The sequence below is a fragment of the Muscardinus avellanarius genome (assembly GCF_963383645.1).
Source record: "Muscardinus avellanarius genome assembly, chromosome: 6".
Lineage (NCBI taxonomy): Eukaryota > Metazoa > Chordata > Mammalia > Rodentia > Gliridae > Muscardinus > Muscardinus avellanarius.
This window is the reverse complement of record NC_137791.1, coordinates 36514346-36534861: the sequence shown is the minus strand read 5'-3', so window position 1 is coordinate 36534861 and position 20516 is coordinate 36514346.

The following is a 20516-nucleotide window of genomic DNA, read 5'->3' as shown; positions in this document are numbered from 1 at the left end:
CTAGAGTCTCTAGTACTATATTGAAGAGAAGTGGTTATAATGGACATCCTTGTCTCATTCCTGTTTTTAGGAAGAATTCTTTTTTTTTTTTTTCCTTTGGGTCTGGGGATGGAACTCAGGGGCGTTTGACTTCTGAGCTACACTGCCTGCCCTATTTTTTTTTTAATTCTTTATTTTGAAACTGGGTCTCAATGAGTTGCAAAGGGCCTCACTAAGTAGCTGAGGCTGTCCACGAACCACGATCCTCAGGTCTCAGCCTCCCAAATTCTGGGATTACAATCATGCCCCACCACGCCTAGCATAGGGGAAATTTTTGAAGTTTTTCCCCATTTAATAGGTTGCTGGTGGTGGGCTTATTGTAGATTGCCTTAAAAATGTTGTGATATGTTTCTTCTATTCCAATTCTCTGCAGTGTTTTTATCATAAATGGATGTTGAATTTTATCAAATGATTTTTCATCATCTATGGAAATGATCATGTGATTTTTGTCTTTGATTCTGTTTATATGGTGAATTACATGGATTTATTTTCGTATGTTTAAGCAGCCTTGCATCCCTGGGATGAACCCTACCTGGTCATGGTGTATGATTTTCTTGATGTGGTTTTGAATGCATGTTGCTAGTATTTTGTTTAATAGTTTTGCATCCAAGTTCATCAGAGATATAGGCCTGTAGTTTTCCTTCCTTGAACTGTCTTTATTTGGTTTAGGTATTAGTGTGATGTTGGATTCATGTATTTGGGAGAGTCCTGTTCTTTTCTATTTTGCAAAATAGTTTTTGCTGTCGGTTTTTTTCAAAATTAGAAATTATGCATTCATTTTTGGAGTGATCATCTTCTAGGAGCAATATTCTATTCTCCATGTTATCTAATCGGTTGTTTATACTTTGAAAAGAGACCTTTACTTCAATTATTGCATCCTTTATCTCTTTTAGACTCTCTCTGAATTCTTTTTGACGGTCCTCTATTATTTCTACAGTTATTTTCCTGATTTGATCTTCTAGAGATCTCTGAATTTCTGTGTTATCAGGTTCTGATGTTGTGGGGGTGTGGGCATTCATTACTCCATTGTTATTCCTCTTTCCCATGATTTCAGAAGTTTATGCCTTCTCTGGGTTCTTCCCTGGATCACTACGATTTCACTTAAGGCACTCTGGATCTCGAGTCTATGGTATCTCAGTCACCACTACTCCTTTACTGGTTGTATCACAAAGTCTCAGACCCAGGGAGTCATTTGAGGCTGCTTTAGACCATGGGGGTACCAGACTAGGCATTTTCCTACGGGAAGCTGCAGCTAGGGTGTGATATCTCTGCTACCTCCACTCCCCCATTGTGTTGGACTGCAGAAATCTCAGACCCAGGGAAACTATCTGGGCAAGTCCCTGGGAGTGCAGTACTGGGATTTCTCTTCTAGGGGCTGCAGTTTGACTCACAGTTGTTGAGTGCACTGATGGAGCTGTACTGGACTGGGTGAATTTGCTGTTGTGGCCACTGGCTATATGTCGCCGCTGCCATGCTCTCGGCTGTGAGGCTGGAGTATTTCTTCTCTGCTTTTGAGCTCTGCTCTGAGTTCCTGCAGGGTGTGCTGAGCCCAGCCCCTGTGAGCTTTAGACGCTCCTTGCACCAAAAAAACTTCTGAATTACACCCGACTGTTCTGCAGCTGCTCACCTCAGCTTGCTGTCCATGCCTCCTCTCTAGAGCCTGGTGGTTTGTTGAGTGTGTGGTCCAGAGCAGTTTGGTGAACTCGCTGCTGCCACTGGCAGTATGGCGCTGCTATATCCTTGGCCGTGAGGCCGGCATATCTCCTCTTTGGTTTTGAGCTCTGTTCTGAGTCCCCCTCCTCTCTGTAGGCTAGTGCTGCAAGGAAAGATGGCATCAGCGCAGCTCCTCACCAAGGCTCCAGCAGTGGCACTGCAGGCTTGTTTCTTTTCTGGTGTCTGGTTGTTCTTCTAGCCCTCTTTTTCTCTGCCCCTTGTATTTACAGTTTTTAGTTCTCTGCTGATGGTGTTTTCTGGCTATAAAGAGTGCTGATTTTGTGGTAATACAGATTGATTGTTAGCGGGACTCATAAACGCCGCTTTTCTCAGTTGCCATCTTCCCAGAAGTCCACTTCAGTTCTATTAAAACAAGATAAAACTGCAACATGGCTTTAAAATGTTTAGATTTTCAATAGAACATAATGATTTAAATTCATATTTTATACTCTTTGTTTCTTCCTTAAAAGATTAATAAATATATCAGTATTGGGAATGGCCTAGGATGATTTGGGAAAGCTCTAATTATTAAGATATTTCAAAAATTGGGTGAGGGGCAAATCTCTGGAAGACTTGGTCTTGGTTTTGGTCAGGAAGCAAACAGGTATTGAAACTTTGACTTAGCTAAAAGTAATTAGCAAGTCCATAGGAGAGGGGAGCTAGTGTTGTGTTTAAAATTTTAGGTTAAAATTTTATAACAAAGTGTGCAATGAGAGTGCAGTGTGGTGTAGTTGCTAAGAAATTGCTTAAACTAATAATGTTGATCAATAACATTATGTGTAATAATTATAAGTCACAGGCAAGCATCTAAGCGGGAAAAGGCTTACAGGAGAATTCCTGGAAAAGCTAAGGGCATCTGCCCTAACTGAGAGCATCTGCCCAACCCAAGGTTGCATATCTTAGATAAGAGACCCTCTCTCAAGTGACCTTCTCTCTTGTGACCCTGTTATCTTAAAAACCGACTGTACAAGTTACTTATCTTATTGGATGGAACCTGTAAATTCAAAAAGCGTCATCAATGATGACTTGCAAAATGTTGTACAACTGCATAAAATTTCTCCCCAAAGGGCGATCTTGGCCCTTGCCGCTTATGTGGAGACACATGTGCTTGGGTCCAGGTTCAAACCTGTAATAAAGTGTGGCTTGACGGACTAATAATTGGTTATTATTATTATTACAGTTATTATTGCCTGAATAGGTTACAACACTAGGACTTCCACTTTCTAAAGACAGATCTACATAATAATCTAGCTAGGATGGGAGAAGGGGATTGATCTTTGTGAAAGACACCTAGGCGGGAAAGTACACCTTGGCGGGAAAGTAAGGGGAGGTACCTTATAGGGTAAGGGAAGGTACCTTACAGGGATATTTACTACACCATAATTATGTGAACAAGATGGAGGTCATGTGTATAAAAGGTCTGGTTCATGTGTTGTATCTCAGTGAATTTGTTTCAACAACTCCCCCATGCCACTCTTGAAAGGCATGGGGCTGTAACTGTCTTCTGTATTTTTATCTTTTAAATAAACTTTAAATCTTCAGCAAGAGTACAGACTAATGTGTATTTATCCTTTGCTCAGGACAATAACCTGCACCTTTTTTATCCTTTTTTTTTATATCTTTTTGTGTTTTAAAGGAAATTGCTTATTAGATAAATCCTAAAATGTCTCATAAGATGATAATGTTAGAAATTAAAAATTAGAAATATATTTAAAATACAGCAGCAAATACATTAATTGTACCAGTATTGGGAATGGCCTAGGAAGATTTGAGAAAGCTCTAGTTATTAATAAATATATTTCAAAAATTGGGTGAAGGGCAGACCTGTGGAAGGACTTGATTTCAGCTAAGGAAGCAAGCAGCTATTATAATATATATTATAATATAATATATAATAGCTAATATAATAGCTATTAGCTATTTTATCCTAGCTAAAAGTAAACAGCAAGTGGAAAGAGAAGGGGAGCTAGGACCTCCTCATTCTAAAGACAGGTTTACATAATAATTGACATCTAATTAGGATGGGAGGAGGGAATCAAGCTTTACGAAAGGAGAAACTTGGGCATAGACCAAAGTTAGACAGGGAAAATTAAGGGGATGGACTTTACCTATGTCAAAGTTACATAGTAGAGAACAAGATGAGGGATGTCATGTCTATATAAAGGCTGTTCTGTATTTTGCATTTTGGGAAATTCATTCAAACCACCCCCAAGCCATGCTTGAATGGCATGGAGTTATAACTATCTTCTGTATTTCTATCTCTTTAATAAACTCCTTTAAATTTCTAGCAAGAGCACTTACCAGTGTACATCTGCCCTGAGTTGGGACAAGAACTTGTAGGTTTTTTGTTGTTGTTGTTTGTTTGTTTTTTAATGGCAATTGTCTCTCCGGTCTAAGAAAGATCCCTGGTTACCTAACGCTAACCCTCACTCCAACTGGGGAAAGATCCCCAGTTACCCTAAACGCTAACCCTCACTCCCAAATGTAACATTAATATAGAAATACATAATTATAGAAATTGTGGATTGTTTCATCAAAGTTTGCTGGTATAACTTTCTACTTTCTACTTTTAATTCTTCTTTCTTTCTTTCTTTCTTTCTTTCTTTCTTTCTTTTTTTTTTTTTTTTTTGGTGGTACTGGGGTTCCTGGAAGCCCTTCTACCTCCGGGCTACACTCCCAGACCTATTTTTACATTTTTATTTGGAAACAGGGTCTCATAAGCCAGCGCAAGCAGCTGGCTTCGAACCTGCGTGATCCTCCTGACTCTGCCTCCCAAGAGCAGGGATTACAAGCGTGTGCCACCACACCCGGCCTATTTTTTTCTTTTTTATTTCTTTATTTCTGTATCAAATTTTGATTTATTTCATTAAAGTTTTCTGGAAAGAAACTTTCCACCTTTTTCTTCCTTTCTTTTTTTCTTTCTTTTTTCTTTCTTTATATGATAAGAGTTTGAGGAATTTTTTTTTTCTGTTTTTAAAGATCTTAGGATGGAACTCAGCAGCATTCGACCTCTGAGCTACATCCCCTGCCCTATTTTTTATTAGTTATTTTGAAACAGGGTTTCACTAACTTGTAGAGGGCCTCACTAAGTAGCTGAGGCTGTCCACAAACTGCAATCTTCCAGTCTCAGCCTCCCTAGTAATGGGATTGTAAGCATGAGCCACAACACCCGGCTAGGATTTTTTTAAAGAAGAAATACTAACTTTACTACAAATGTTTTTATGTAGAATTCAATTGTTTTTTCCATAATAAGAACAATAAACAATAAAATATCAATTTTGACTCTGAAATAGTAGATCTTCCTATAAAATAATAAAAAAAAATTGTAACCAAAAACCTAATAAAATAGGTAATTCAAAAGATGCTAAAATTACAACTAATTAAGTCCCCACTTCTGGGCTTTGACTAAAAATATATTAAAGTATATTTTAATATTTTATTTAGACCCTAAATTATATAAAATGGATGGATTAAAAATACTTATTCACCTTCAGAACTTTTTCCATGAATTCACATTAAGCATGCTATTTCTTAAACAAGTTTGTTTATTGTTATTTTATGTATGTATAAAATAGAATATAACAATGAATTATTTGAATTAACATGTTATTGATAGTGAGATAATAAGGTGATACAAAAGCCAAGTGCCCTTTAATATTTAAAATCAGTCATTTTTCAAAATGAACAATAAAAATTATAATTTATTAAAGAATGCCTAAAATAGGGAATTAATACCTACCATGCAAGGTAATTTTAAAAATAGAAATACAATATATAAAATATCTGACATATAGAATCAAATAATTATAATTTTTAAACAACATATATCAGTAATGACTTATGAATATATTTAAAAACATAATTCTCTAATGCAGCATACTAAAATAATTTCAACAGTGTTAATTTATCAAATCGTATATTCCAAAGTACATAGAGTACAGTCAGACTAACCTATGCTGCTTTTACGCTTGACTTTTTAAGATAAATGCACATTCTACAATTATTAATAAAGAAGCTGCATCATCTGTTTAACGAGAAGCTCACTATTGTAGAAAACTCTCAAATATCACACACACACACACACACACACACACAGAGTCATGTGTAAAATTCTTAATTATACTATAATTAGGCACAGTAATCATGTCAGTTCAATATATTTAAGTAAAATAGGATATGACTACTATAATAATTTAAAGCTTAATGTCTTCATGAAAATCAAATACATGTTTTTCTTTTAAGGTTTACATTTTCAATTTTATTAGAAATCCCCTGAACAATAACTATAATATGTAAAAGCAGATTATTTATATATCAAACCAAAAGAGTCTAAATAAGAAATTATATCTCCAGTATATTAGATAACAGAATTTTAAAGACTAAAAGAAACTTCATTTGACAAATATCCCTAAAGTGTGATATGCTAAACTTTAAAGTAGTTGATTTGGAAAATAATATTTTAAAATTATTATGATAACAAATATACTGCAAAACTACTGTGAGAATTAATTCATATAATGATAGATTTTAAGTACAAGCACATTAAAATATTACAAATCTTTTACAAGCATATTAGATTCAGTATTATATTGAAAAAAATTGCATTTGATTGACTTAAAGTATCTGTAATGTTCTTAAGAGTGCGCATTACTATCTGCAATAATTCTGCCCTAGAATGAATATACTGGGAAAGGTTATGTTGTATAATGATTTTAATTTAGAATGCCCCCTAGCTGTCATGGAAACAAAGTAGAAATGTTGAGAGCAGGGTTTGGTAGTTAAGGAGAAGTTTCTGGGATCTGGCCTTGAGATTATATAACATATTTCCACTTGCTCTTCTCTCTCTGCCTTCTAGCCTCCCTAATATGAGAACAAAGCTGTTTCTCTTTCTTACTCTGATTCCCACCATTCCCTGAACTCTCTAGACCCATTCTGACATAAAATGAACCCTAAGATCTTTGATCTAGGAGCACATAAATCTACCTCCTTTTCTAAGTGGGTGGTCAGTTGTTTTGAATTATGGCAGAGAAAATGTTGCCCAACACATGATAGAATTATCTAAAGTATTTGTCATAAAATTATTTTCTTCTTGGATGTTCATCAGTTATTACTGGGAATGTGCCTACCAAGAGCATTGTGCAAACTAAGTCTTTTACTGTCTTTCTTACTTTCTGACCACAGAGTGAGCTGCTCTGCTGTGCTACAATATTTTGTCTACTTACCGGCCTGAGACCAGTGAAGCTGATTATGAACTGTCCAAAACTGTAATCCAAAATAAATCTTTTTTATAAGTTGATTAACTGCCACCTCATCCTCTCCCTCTGCATCTGTGTGCATGAGCTTGCACGCATGACTGGCTAATGCTTAACGAAAGCAAAGCCCTGAGGAGGGAGCATTATCTCTGGCCAGAGTACTCCTTGCTCTTAGATATAAATAAGCTATTATTCTTTTGGTAATGATTCTATACTAATAGCTCCAATGATGTAAAATGGGATCCAAAAAAATTAGAACTGTGGGAGAAGTTGAGTCCGTGGAAGATAAATTTTCTAGTAAGATGTTTGAGCCCTCAGACTTTCTCTGCATTGCTCCAAGCTGTAATAAAACATAGAGTTCAGGGACTGGAGAGGGGATGCAAAGTTCCTCCCTATCTTTGACCTTCATTCTAATCATTGCAATAGAGCTGAAGGTTGGGAAGAACCTTGACCCTTGCACTTTTTGCACTGCCTGAAGACAGGATGACACCACCTGGTTAAAAGTAGTTATGACAGAATAAAAGACAGATATAATAAATGTGCAGATATGAAGTTTTGGTGGTTAAAAGAGGATGGTAGAGGCTAAAGGAGTATACCTGACAGTTAAATCTAAAAACTTCATGTTGTTTTTTGGGCCCTGTCTGCTAAAATATATTTTAAGTATTGTTTAATAGGGTTGAAGTGTTCAGATAACAGATGGTATTGCAGACAAAATCCGACAGACATTAATTGCAATCCTCTAAATCATCAGAGATGTACACAACACGGATTTCCCTATGCCAACTACATGTATGAAGGCTGGAATCTCCAACTTCATCTCCATCCAGCTCAAAGGAGGTTGCTAGATAGAAAAGGACATTGGACTAAGCCCTAGGAATAAAAGGTTCTGAAAGGGTTAAACAAAACTCTTAAAAAACTGAATTCTTCCAATGATTTTGGGTGTGACTTTTATTCTTCTGGAATTTTCCCTCTAAAAGCCCTGCAACTGCAAGGCCAAGGGAAGACCAGAGGGGCTGACTTGAGTCACAAGACCCACCTGCAGGGTCATGGGACTGATTTCAGTCACAAAAGACCTATGATATCACAGGCCTTACTTTTGTCTTGTTTAGGGTTGGTGATTTTCATGTATATTTCACTATTTTTTTTTGGTGTTTACACTTTTCTACTAGGGAATCACTGGGAAATAGGGAAATATAAAAAATCTTGTTTCTAAAATAAAGCAGTCAGTTGCACGAGAAGGAGGCAGTTGTCCATGTCAGTCATTTCATATTTTTCCTGGAGAAGATTTTATGACACTAATACCTCCACTTTTAGTGTCGTAAACAGAAACTTGAAGGAGTTTATTTCACAAAAAGGGGAAAAAAAAAATTGCTGCAGATAAGCGGCTGCAGAACCACAGCCGAAGCCTTCGCTCCACCTTCCAAGAGCCCTGGTCCCAAGCGGATTTAGTGCCTGACTGAGCTGGTCAGTAGCAATTAACACAGGTATTTGTTATAGTGATGAAGAGCTAAAATACCTATGTTGTAGAATTTATCATAGTAATTTATTTCTTGCACAACTTGAAATGTTTTTCTCAATTCCCACTTCCAGTTCTGTGCTCTCCATACAAGAGAGATAACCATCATATATACTATATTTCTTTTTTAAAAATTTTTAATTGGTGCATTGCAGTCATGCATCTTAATAAGGTACAAGATGTTAGGGGTAAACATGCACACATCACTCATTTAACTCTTTCCTAATTCCTACTTCATTCTCTCCCCCTTTCCTCATACTCATATTTAGTTTGTTTATTGATTCAATATGCTTGTAAATGTACATCATATACATTAGTAAAATTTTTCTCTTTCCTCTCCCATCACCCCCAATTAGGCCTCCTTATTATCTTATTTATAATTTCTACTCTTTTGACTAGAGTTTCTCCTATGGCCCTTTTATCCCTAGTTTCCACATATTAGAGAAAGCATCCAATTTCTTACTTTTAATGACTGACTAATCTCAGTTAGCATACTGTTGTTCAGTTCCATCCATTTACCTTTAAATGACATAATTATTTTCTTCCTTTTGGCTGAGTAAAATTCCACTGTGTACATTTCCAATAGTTTTTAAATCTATTCATCTCCTGGTGGACATCTTGGCTGACTCTATAGTTTGGCAATTGTGAATTGTGCAGCTATGAACATAGATACAATAGTTCCCACTTTCCCACATACTTACTAGTATTTGTTGTTTGTGTTTTGAATGATTGCCATTCTAGTGGGAGTTAGGTAAAATTTTAGTCTAGTTTTGATTTGCAGCTCTCTGATTTGTAATGATGTTGAGCATTTTTCCATGCATTTATTGGCCATTTGGATTTCTTCTTTTGTAAAGTGTCTATTTAGTTCACTTGCCCCTTTATTGATTGAGTTATTTGTTTTCTTAGTGCTGAGTTTGAGTTCTCTATATGTTTTAGATATTAGTTCTCTATCAGAGATATAACAAAAATTTTTTCCCATTCTTTTGGCTCTCTGTTGAGATTTTTAAGTTTCCTCTGCATACAGAAGCTCTTCAGTTTAATTCAGTTCCACATATTGATCCTGTTTTAGTTTTTTGTGCCTTTTGGATCTTGTTGACAAGTTTTTATCTGTGCCTATATATTAAAGTGTTGGACCTATGCCCTTTTCAAAGAGCTTCAGGATCTCTGGTTTAATTTCCAGGTCTCTAATCCATCTTAAATTTACTTCTTCAGGATGTGTAAGTGGGGTTCATTTCTATTTTTCTGCATTTGGCTAAACAATTTTACCAACACAATTTGTTGAAGATGTTATTTTTTTCCCCAGTATATGTTTTGACCCCTTTATCAAAAATCAATTGGCTGTAAGTGTGTGGATTTGTTTTTGAGTCTCCTATTCTGCTTCATTGGTCTATATATCTGTTTTTGAGTCAGTACTGTGACGTTTTTTATTACTATGGCTTTGTAGTATAATTTGAAGTCAGGCATCATGATGCCTCCTGTATATTTTTATTTTATTTTATTTTATTTTGCGAGTCAGGGGATGGAATCCAGGAGCATTTGACCTCCAAGCTACACTCCCTGCCCTACTTTTTACTCTTTATTTTGAAACAGGGTCTCACTGAGTTGCAGAGGGCCTCACTAAGTAGCTGAGGCTGTCCACAAACCGTGATCCTCCAGGTCTCAGCCTCCCGAATGCTGGGATTACAAGCGTGCACCACCATGCCCGGCTTCCTCCTGCATAGTTTATTTTACTGTGAAATACATCAACATACAGTTCATCAAATATACAGGCCTGTAGTTTTCTTTTCTTAAGTTATCTTTATTTGGTTTTGATATTAATGTGATGTTGGCTTAATTCTTTCTGATAATAAGTCACGCGTAGATCCCAACACATTATACTGGGAGACTTCAACACTCCTCTCACACTGTTAGACCACTCATTTAGACAAAAAGTCAATAAAGATACCACTAGCCAACCTAACTAAGATAATCAACTCAAATTATAAAATCAAGAGATGAAAAAGAAAATATTACTACTGACATTGTAGAAATTCAGAGTATTATTAGAAACTACTATGAAAAACTATACTCCAACAAAATAGAAAATCTGGAAGAAATTGACAACTTTCTATATGAATACAACCTTTCTAATCTGAGTAAAGAAGATATATAAAATGTAAGTCAACCAATAGCAATCAGATATATTGAAACAGCAATAAAGATCCTACTCTCAAAAAATGCCCAGGATCAGGAGGTTTTCTAAGTAAATTTTATAATATTTTTATAGAATAGATAATATCAATATTCCTCAATTATTTTGTGAAATTGAAAAAAAAATGTGACTTTACCAAATAAACTTTATGCTATACTTCATAAGATTTTTTTTTCTTTCTAGTACCAGGAATTGAATCCAGGGGCATTTTTACTCCAATGTACATCAGAGCCCTTTTTATTTTGTATTTTAAAATAGGGTTTCACTAAGTACCTGAGAGTCAACTGAGATGAGATTGGCCTCAAAACTGCAATCCTATACCTAAACTTCTTGAGAACTGGGATTCAGGTATGCATACCATAACAGTTTTTTTTTTTTTAATCTCTGAAGTGACTATCATGTGTATTATATGTATTATGCAATATATGTGCTAATCTTTAAATAAATTTAAAATTATTTAGAGAACTTATTTTGTTCTTTGGTGAAATTTTAAATTTTAGTATATTGTGAGTTCTTAATACATAAGCCGTGAATTATATGTACATATCTTCATTGATATTTTACATGTGACTCTGCATTTATATAACTAATATAAAAAATCAACCAGGCATGGTGGCACATGCTTGTAATCCCCGTGCTTGAGAGACAAGACAGGAGGATTGCGCAGGTTTGAACCCAGCTGCTCTGTCTTAAGAGACCCTGTTTCCAAATAAAAAATATAAAAATAGATCTGTGAGTATAGTTCAGAGATAGAAGGGTTTCTAGGAACCCCAGTACCACAAAAAATAAAAATTAAAAAATTAAAAAATCATATATTTTATACATAATTATTCCTCAAATTTTTCCATATATTTAAAATATGCAAATCCTAACAATTTTTTATGATTCAAATCTTTAATCTTTTCCATTGTAAATGTATATACTTATACTATACATCCAATATATATGAATGTATAATATATATGTATATATATATATACCTATATATATACATATATATCTGACATTGTTACTAAGAATAAGGTAATGATATGTATAAGGCTTTTAAAAGACAGTCATTTTCACATAGTAAAATCTAAAATACATTAATATTACAAAAAGTAAAAATATAACAAAAGTAGATTAAAATTTTAACTTCAGAATTAAAGCATTTTAGTTAATTAAGTTTTAAATTTTTTTTGTTGGTGCATTGTAGTCATACATCTTATTGTGGTCCAAGATGATAGAGGCAAACATGCACACATCACTTATTTAGCCCTTTTCCATTTTCCATGTCATTCCCTCTCCCCTTCCTCCTCATGTTTGGCTTACTGACTGACTTTGATGTTTATTAATGTAAGTCATGTACATTAGAAAAGTTTTCTCTTTCCCCCTCCCAACTTCCTCAGTTAGGTCACCTTATTTGTTGACTTATGGTTCCCTTCTTTATGTAGAACTCCTCCTATGACTTTTTTCTGCCTAGCTTTCACATTATAGGGAGAGTATCTGATGTTTTACTTTTTGGGAAATGGATGAAACTGGAGAATGTTATGCTAAGTATGATTATTCAGTCACAAAAATTAGTAAAGTTTTTATGCAGTATAAAGCTATCAGGCTACAACATATATTACAACTACTAATTTTTATTTATATGTAATCAATAACATTATTGATGTAAATATTGTATTTATGTTACTAACTTAGTGAATTTATATGTAACTAATAATGATTTTATTTTATATGATTATACTGATATCATAAATGATTATTTAAATAACTATAATTTTTTATAGTTTGATTATATAAAAGATCAATATAGATATTATAATAATAAAAAACAAAGCTTCTTTAAAAACTTGGGTGGATAAAACTGGAAATTCCCATGAAGAATGAATCTAGATTCCTATCTTGATTAGCATCTTCCTTGCTATAATCCAAAGTCCTGCTCATGTAACTTAGAGGAAAGAAGATTCACTTACTGACAGTTGTGTGAAGATCTCAGGCTTCAGTTCATGTGAGGTTAGGGTCCAAAGCTCAGGGCATGGCAGCAGAATGCAACGAGTTGGAGCAAGCAAGCAATGGGAAAATAAAAAAATGCACAGTCCCCATGGTCTACCTCTAGTAACCCACCTTTCCAATTTCTCCAGCCAATCACTAAGCCAAACATGAGAAAAAGAAAGGGGGGAGAAATGGGGTGGAAATTGGTAAGAGTTAGCTGGGCGTGGTGGTGCACGCTTGTGATCCCCGTGCTTGGGAGATGGAGACAGGAGGATCACGCAGGTTTGAAACCAGCCTCGCTGGCTTAGGAGACCATTTTCAAATAAAAGTATAAAAAAGTAGGTGTCTGGGAGTGTAACCCGGAGGTAGAAGGGTTTCCAGGAACCCCAGTATCACCCCCCCAAAAAAAAAAGAAAAAGAAAAAGAAAAGAAAAAGAAATTGGTAAGGGTTAATTGTATTCCTTTTAAAATTTTTATTTTTGTATTGTAACTATACATACTTCAGTTCAATGCCAGACAAACAAATATGCACACAATCTGGGTGTATTACTTAAGATCCTAGTCTACTAACTATCCTTCCTCATAGTAAGATTGGTAGTGATACCTTTAAATATGGATATAGCTCCTTCCTCATAGTGAGATTGGTAGTGATACCTTTAAATATGGATATAGCATAATTTGAATTACTTATCAGTCCTACCTTTTCTTCTATCTCCCTCTATAGATTGTTTTACTAAAATATATGTTCATTATTCTCCATCTGTTTTGCTTTCTTTTCCATGTAGATCTATTATTTATTCTTTACACCTTATTTCTGTTTAGTGAGCCCAGGTTTGATTGGAACCCTCAATTTTTTTGTTTAGATGTATGAAGTTCTGCCACCAAAAATTCTCAATGCTAAAAGATAGAGAAATGTTGGATATTTTATATTTTCCACTCTATAACCCAACCTTTCCATCCTATCTCATTCTCTCTCTCTGTCTCTGTCTCTGTCTCTCTCTCTCTCTCTCTCTCTCTCTCTCTCTCTCTCTCTCTGTCTCTCTCTCTCGCACACACACACACAAACTCACACACACACACTCACACTTTTTAATTACTTTCATCAACATATGGCTATTACTACTAATTTTTTAAAAAGTCACATTTTCTCTATTTATGACTTTTATATCAAAAAGATCTTAGTAAAATTGTGCAATATCATGTCTACTGTTTTTGTTTATTTGTTCTTAGCTAATTAACCTCAATCTGTTGTCTGTGTTGCTTAAATAATGAATAATTTTTAGTTTGAACTTTTTATTTTAATTTTTATGTGGAAAATATTGAAAATGGCATACATTCAAACTGTGCTTAGTATCTTCTTCTCCCACCACTTCCCCTCCCCCCAACAATGAGTGTTCAGGTCAATCATGCTATATTTATATTTTTACACAAATTCAGATGCAGCTCCTTCATTAATCAACCTCAGCCTTCTTCTTCTCCCACCCTTCCATTCTAGTTTTGGTGAGGTTTCTCCTCCATTGTCTGGAGTCCCTCTGGTATCCTTAATTCTCCCTAGTTTGGGCATATTAGAGGAAACATAAGTCCCTTCTCTTTTTGTGCTTAGCTGATCTCACTAAAAATAATGTTCTCCAGGTCTTTCCATCTTCTTGAGAATGACATGATTTTGTTTTTCTTTATAGCTGAGTAGAATTCCATTGTATGTGTTTCCCATAATTTTGCAATCCATTCATCTGTTGATGAAGACCTAGGTTGGTTCCATATTTTGGCTATTATAAATTGTACTGCTATGAACATAGGTTTGCATATGTTACTGTTGTTCCTCTGATTTCAACTTGTTTGAACCAATACCCAGGAGAGGTATAGCCAGACCATATGGTGGATCTATTCCCAGTTTTCTAAGGAATCTCCACACTGATCTCCATGGTAGCTGGACTAGTTTGCACTCCCACCAACAATGTAAAAGAGTTAATCTTTCTCCACATCCTCGCAAGCATTTGTTGCTATTTGATTTCTTTATGCTTAACTTTTCTTAATAGAGCAATAGCAGTTGATACAGTTGGTCACTTCCTTTTCTGATACATTTTTTCTCAACTTTCTTTCTCTATACTATAATCTCCATGGTAGATTCTTACCAATCTTTATTACTGGTTACACTATTCTCAGACCTCTTACTGCTAAAATTCCCAAATATTCAAGATGTAGTCTTTTTTATTTTTTTTACTTTTCAATAAGTATATTTCTTTTCATCTTTAGAAAAAGAAATAATTATAATATAGGGATATTTAAATATCCAAAATTTAAAACTAAGATAAATTAGATTAATTTATGACTCAGATACATATTTGATTAACTTTATCTCCACATTTTGTTTTCTGTAACTAAATATTTGATTTATATTCATATTTAAAAGCTATTTAAAGTTTTCTAATTTGTAAAAATTATATTAAAATAGCAATTAATAATTTTCTAAGGTATTTATATTTTAAACTATCTAAGGCACTTAACTAGTTTCTTTATAAATTTTTCTACTTTTTTGCATTTCTAGTTTTTTGTTACTTATTTATTTTTATTTTTTAATACTTTTATTGGTGAATTTTAGTCTCACATCATAATGTAGTTTACAGTAATAATGACATACATGCACACAACATTGGGTAGGCTTTCCCCCAGCTCCTATCACACTTTACCCTTTTTTTCATACATGATATTGAGATTGACATAGGTATTATCACATATTTACATAATATCAGTGGAAGTGATTTCTTCATTAACTCCCCCACCACACTAAATTTCCCAAGACTATCTCTTTGGATACACTAAATTTTCTCCACCATTATCTAAAAGTTCTCTTATAGTTATTATTGAGCTTCTACATATGAGGGAAAATGAAATAACCCTTTATTTTCTCTTACTGGCTAATCTCATTTAATATAATATTCTCCAGGTCTTTCCATTGTTCTTCAAATTACATTATTTTATTTTTTATTATTGTTGAGTAGAATTCTGTTATCCTATAAATCTTATTCATTTGTAGAAGGACACTTCTACCATTCTGTAGTCTTTCTTTTTAGAATCTTGATGATTTTTTGATGAGCAGAAAGTTTTTTGTTTGATGCCATCTCATTTATTAAATCCTGTTTTAACTTCCAGAGCTTTTGGGGATTTTACTGGGGAAGTTTCTGCCTATATGTTGATCTGATGCCATGCTTAACATCTCTTTATGTATCATTGACTCTCTAATTTATATATTAAGTCTAGTTATATGTTAAGAGTAGACTCTTAAATACATCTTTATACTGGATATTTATGCTTAAATGTCAAAATTTAATTCACAACTTTATCCCCAAGAAATGTTACCCATATGTATTTTCTCATGATTTGTTTCAACTGTAATTATTTTATTTTTACTTACTCTATTTTCATCTCTTTTTTATAGTTCACTAAATTCGGTATAAATCATTGGGCTTTCTTGTAAATATATGTTAAAATAAAACAAGTTGGTGTGTTGGCACTTCCTTTTCATCCCAGCCTTTGGGAGGCTGAGATAGGAGGATCTCAGTTTGTGGACAGCCTCAGCTACTTAGTGAGGCCCTTTGCAACTCAGTGAGACCCTGTTTCAAAATAAAGAATAAAAATAGGACTGGGAGTGTAGCTCAGAGGTATATTGTCCCTGGATTTTATCCTTAGTATCACATAATACAAAACAATACAATATAATACAATACCAGCTGGGCATCCTGGTGCACACTTGTAGTTCCAGTACTTGGGAGGCTAAATCAGGAGGATCACAGGTTATGGCCAGCCTCAACTACTTAGTGAGTCCCTCTGCAACTTTGTGAGATCTTGTTTCAAAATAGAAAATTAAAATAGGCCTGAGGGTGTAGCTTAAAGATAAAATATTACTGGGTTCAATTCCTAATACTATGAAAAACAAATAAATATACAAATTAAATTAAATTTATTTCTTCTTGAAATTATATGTCATGTCATCTAAGGAAAGTAATTTTATTTTTGTGTGTGGTACTGGGTGTGGAACCCGGGGGCATTTCTACCTCCAGGCTATACTCCCAGACCTATTTTATACTTTATTTAGAAAGAGGGTCTCACTAAGTTGCTGAGAGCCTCTCTAAGTAGCTGAGGCTGGCTTCAAACCTGTGCAATCTTCCTATGTCAGCCTCCCAAGGGTGGGTGTTACAAGTGTGCACCTCCATGCCCAGCTAAGGAACATAATTTTAACTATGCACAGAAGATAAAAATGCAAAGAGTACCTGAGACAAAACTGGTAAAACTAGAAATTTTGAAACTTGAGTTCTTGTCCTTAATTTAAATCTAATTCACTTCATGGACAATTTTTTAGGCAAATATGCATATGTTGATGAGGCAATCATGTGTGCTTAAGTAGAAGTTTTATTTCAAATTCAAGAAAAAGCAAGGACATTAAATGTTTCATTTTACTATCTACTGTATAAAAGTTTTAGTTTCAAGGTTGATTCTTAAAATTCTTATGTGACAAGAGTATAACCTTGATTTTTCTATAATATTTTTTCTACAAAAGTCTCTACAAGAGCCAGAGTGAATGAAAACTTCAAAATTTTATATTTATATCTTGATTCACTCTGCTTGAATTTATCACACTGACAAATATATAACCACCACTTCACCCACTCTGAAGATTCTGATAGTGTTTTATTATGAAATATAAGATTTATATCCACAGGATCATACAAACACCCTATAATTGAGAGTAGCCTTTGCTAGATATCAGAAAAGCTACATTGTATCATATTATTGATACAGTTTCTATTTTATGTCCTTGATATTTATTTTTATGTGGTTTCTGACCTATTCCCTGACAGCTTTTAAGGTGTTCTATCTGTACTGTTTCCTAATATTTTCATAATGTGACCCTGAATACATTTTGATATAAATTTTAGAAGTGGAGTATATTTATGAGTATTTGGCAGTTTGTACAAATGGGATAATTTATTTTATTTTTGTCTTTTCTAGAATTTAAAATCGGTTCCAATTGTTTTCTAATTTAATGTTATTCAAATATATGCTGTACTGAATTTAATTGTATTAAGCAAGAATGCTACTTTTATGACTTTCCAACCTGAAGTATTGACCTCATTCAAAAAACAGTGTTATAAAGTTATTGACAAGAACAGCTAATGATATTTATAAATTTTGAGAAAGAAATTTAGCATATTTTAACTTAACCATGCTTCGAAAGATAAAAATACTTCTTATATATCATAAATTGCTATTATTCATCCTTTTAAGAAAATTTAGCAAACTATTTTGCTAAATTCTTAGCAAAAACAAAAATCTAGGATACAAAGTTGTATAGAATATTTAACTTAAAGAAAATGAAAATATTGCTAAGTTGAATTTTTAGTTTTGCTATTTCTATAGAGTCTTATGATGGTTTATAGGTGAGCTGTTGGAAGATATTTGAAATACTTAGAGGTTCAGCTGGAATAATCCAACTAATAAACTTTATTTAGGGCCTGTAGGTATTTGAATTCAATGGTTTGAAAAACTACATTCAGTAGCATTTCTTACCATCAATTTCACATAATGCACATATAGAAAAGAAGAAATAAACTTTAGTGGTCAGATAAATGAGATAAGCTATAAAATTAGCTAAGTACTAGATTGTTTAGTTAATCACATTATCATCTACTTCTAAAACACATTAGTTATGTTAGTTAAAAAAGATTTTCAAGTCAGGCATGGTGGTGCATGCTTGTAATCCCAGTGATTGGGAGGATGAGACAAGAAGATGGCACAGGTTTGAAGCCAGCCTCAGCTATTCAGTGAGGCTCTCAGCAAACTGAGACCCTGTTTTCAAATAAAATATTAGATATATCGTTTCATCCCCATTACGACACACACACAAAAAGATTTTCTTAAATTAAAACAAAGTTTAAATTATGAAAGAATTACATTAAAAAAGACAGAATTGAAGAAATTTGTAAAGATTTCTGGGCTAATTTCATATCTTTCAAACTATTATCAATGTTTTATGTTATATTTTAGTTTTATATGTATTGTGTTTATTCAAAGCTGTATAATGCATGGAATTTTATATCTTTTTTCCTCTATAATTTACCTTAAGACATAAATACATTTTTATGTTGTCAAATAAAATCTGTAAAAATTTTTCTTTTTGGAACTAGTTGTATTTTTATTTACAAATGTATCAAAGTTAATCACCAAACAAGCATGGGATTGAGGGAGGGGGAGGGAATGGGATGGGGGCTGGATGAGGGCTAATTGGATGATGTGTACTTGTATATCCTCTCAAGTTTTGTATTCCAATGTGATATATGATTACAATGCACCAATAAAAAATGATTTGCTTCATGGGAGAACTTTGGTGCTAGTTAATATCTCTGTATTCATTTGCCCTCTTGTCAAATGCCTGAAAAGGCTTCTAAAAAGTTTAAATTAATTAACATTTATAAAGGAGCTAAAACATTGCCTGGTAATTGTTACATGGAATATAGGAAAAGTGGCATTTTGTGTCTATGATTAGAATATTTTCATTACCAAATACAGCTCTTATTTCTTAAATAAAATCTACTCTTATTTTATTCTAGACAATTTATAGTATTATTCACATCTTTTAGCTTTGTTTTGTCTTGGGGTTAATTCCTCTCATTCTGATTTATTTTGTGTTTTAATATGCTTTTATTCATGCACTTTAGTTTCACATCATACTGTAAATTATGTTGACAGCAAAAGTTATGTAGTTTACTGGGTTTAATTTTAGGCTGACTCTTTTAGCTACATATACGCTTTAGCAAACGACATGCATTGTTTTGCTCTGAAATACTCATAGCCACTTTATCTTTGATAAATGGACCAAAAGCAGACACTGACACTGACCAAAAAAATAGTTTTTTTCAAAAATAGTGTTGGAAAAACTGGTTATATATCCATATAACAACTTGCCAATTTATATAACTATTCTCCAATTCTTCCATGAACTATGGAATCAATTATAATCCAATTAACATCTTAAACTTAATTTCACAAAGTACAATTCACTTTAATCTTTATCAAGTTTGTAAATATAAATTAAACTATTTTGCAATTCACATATTTACTCACTAAACACTAAAATGATATGTTTTGTCTTAATATTTCTTTATACTTACACTTAATCTTGCAAAGGCACAAGATATATTGAATGTACTCAACCTCATAATACCTGTCCTAGTGAGGTGTATTAGGGGTGAAACAGGAGGATCTGTCAGTTTGAGGCCAGCCTCAGCAATTTATCAAGACCCTCAGCAATGTATTGAGACTCTCTTTCAAAATAAAAAAATAAAACAGGGCTAGAATTATGGCTCAAAGGAAGAATGTCTCTGGGTTCAATCAAATGTTTTCTTAAATTCTGTCTCTATAATATAGACAAATGTTTTAAAGTGCCATAGCAATATTTTCTTTCATCCCTATTTAGAAATCAATAAGGTATTTTTCCTGCATTTATGAAACAATTTTAGTCTTGGTCTATGTGACCTACTGCTGCCTATTTTTTATTTATTTTAGTTTAGTTTAGTTTAGTTTATGAATTACATTTAATTTTTATTTCACTACTCATCCAAACATTGCCGTACTTCAAAAGAATAGAGGACATTCCCACTGATATCTAAATCAATTGGTTCTGATATTATGCTAATTTTAATGATATTAACATTCATAGATTCAAACATACATTCAATTTTGTCATTGCAAAAATAGCTTTATGAAACTTGATTTACACTGTCTATTATTTATTTGGGTGTGTGCAATGTGGGCTTTACAGGACCTGGCATCC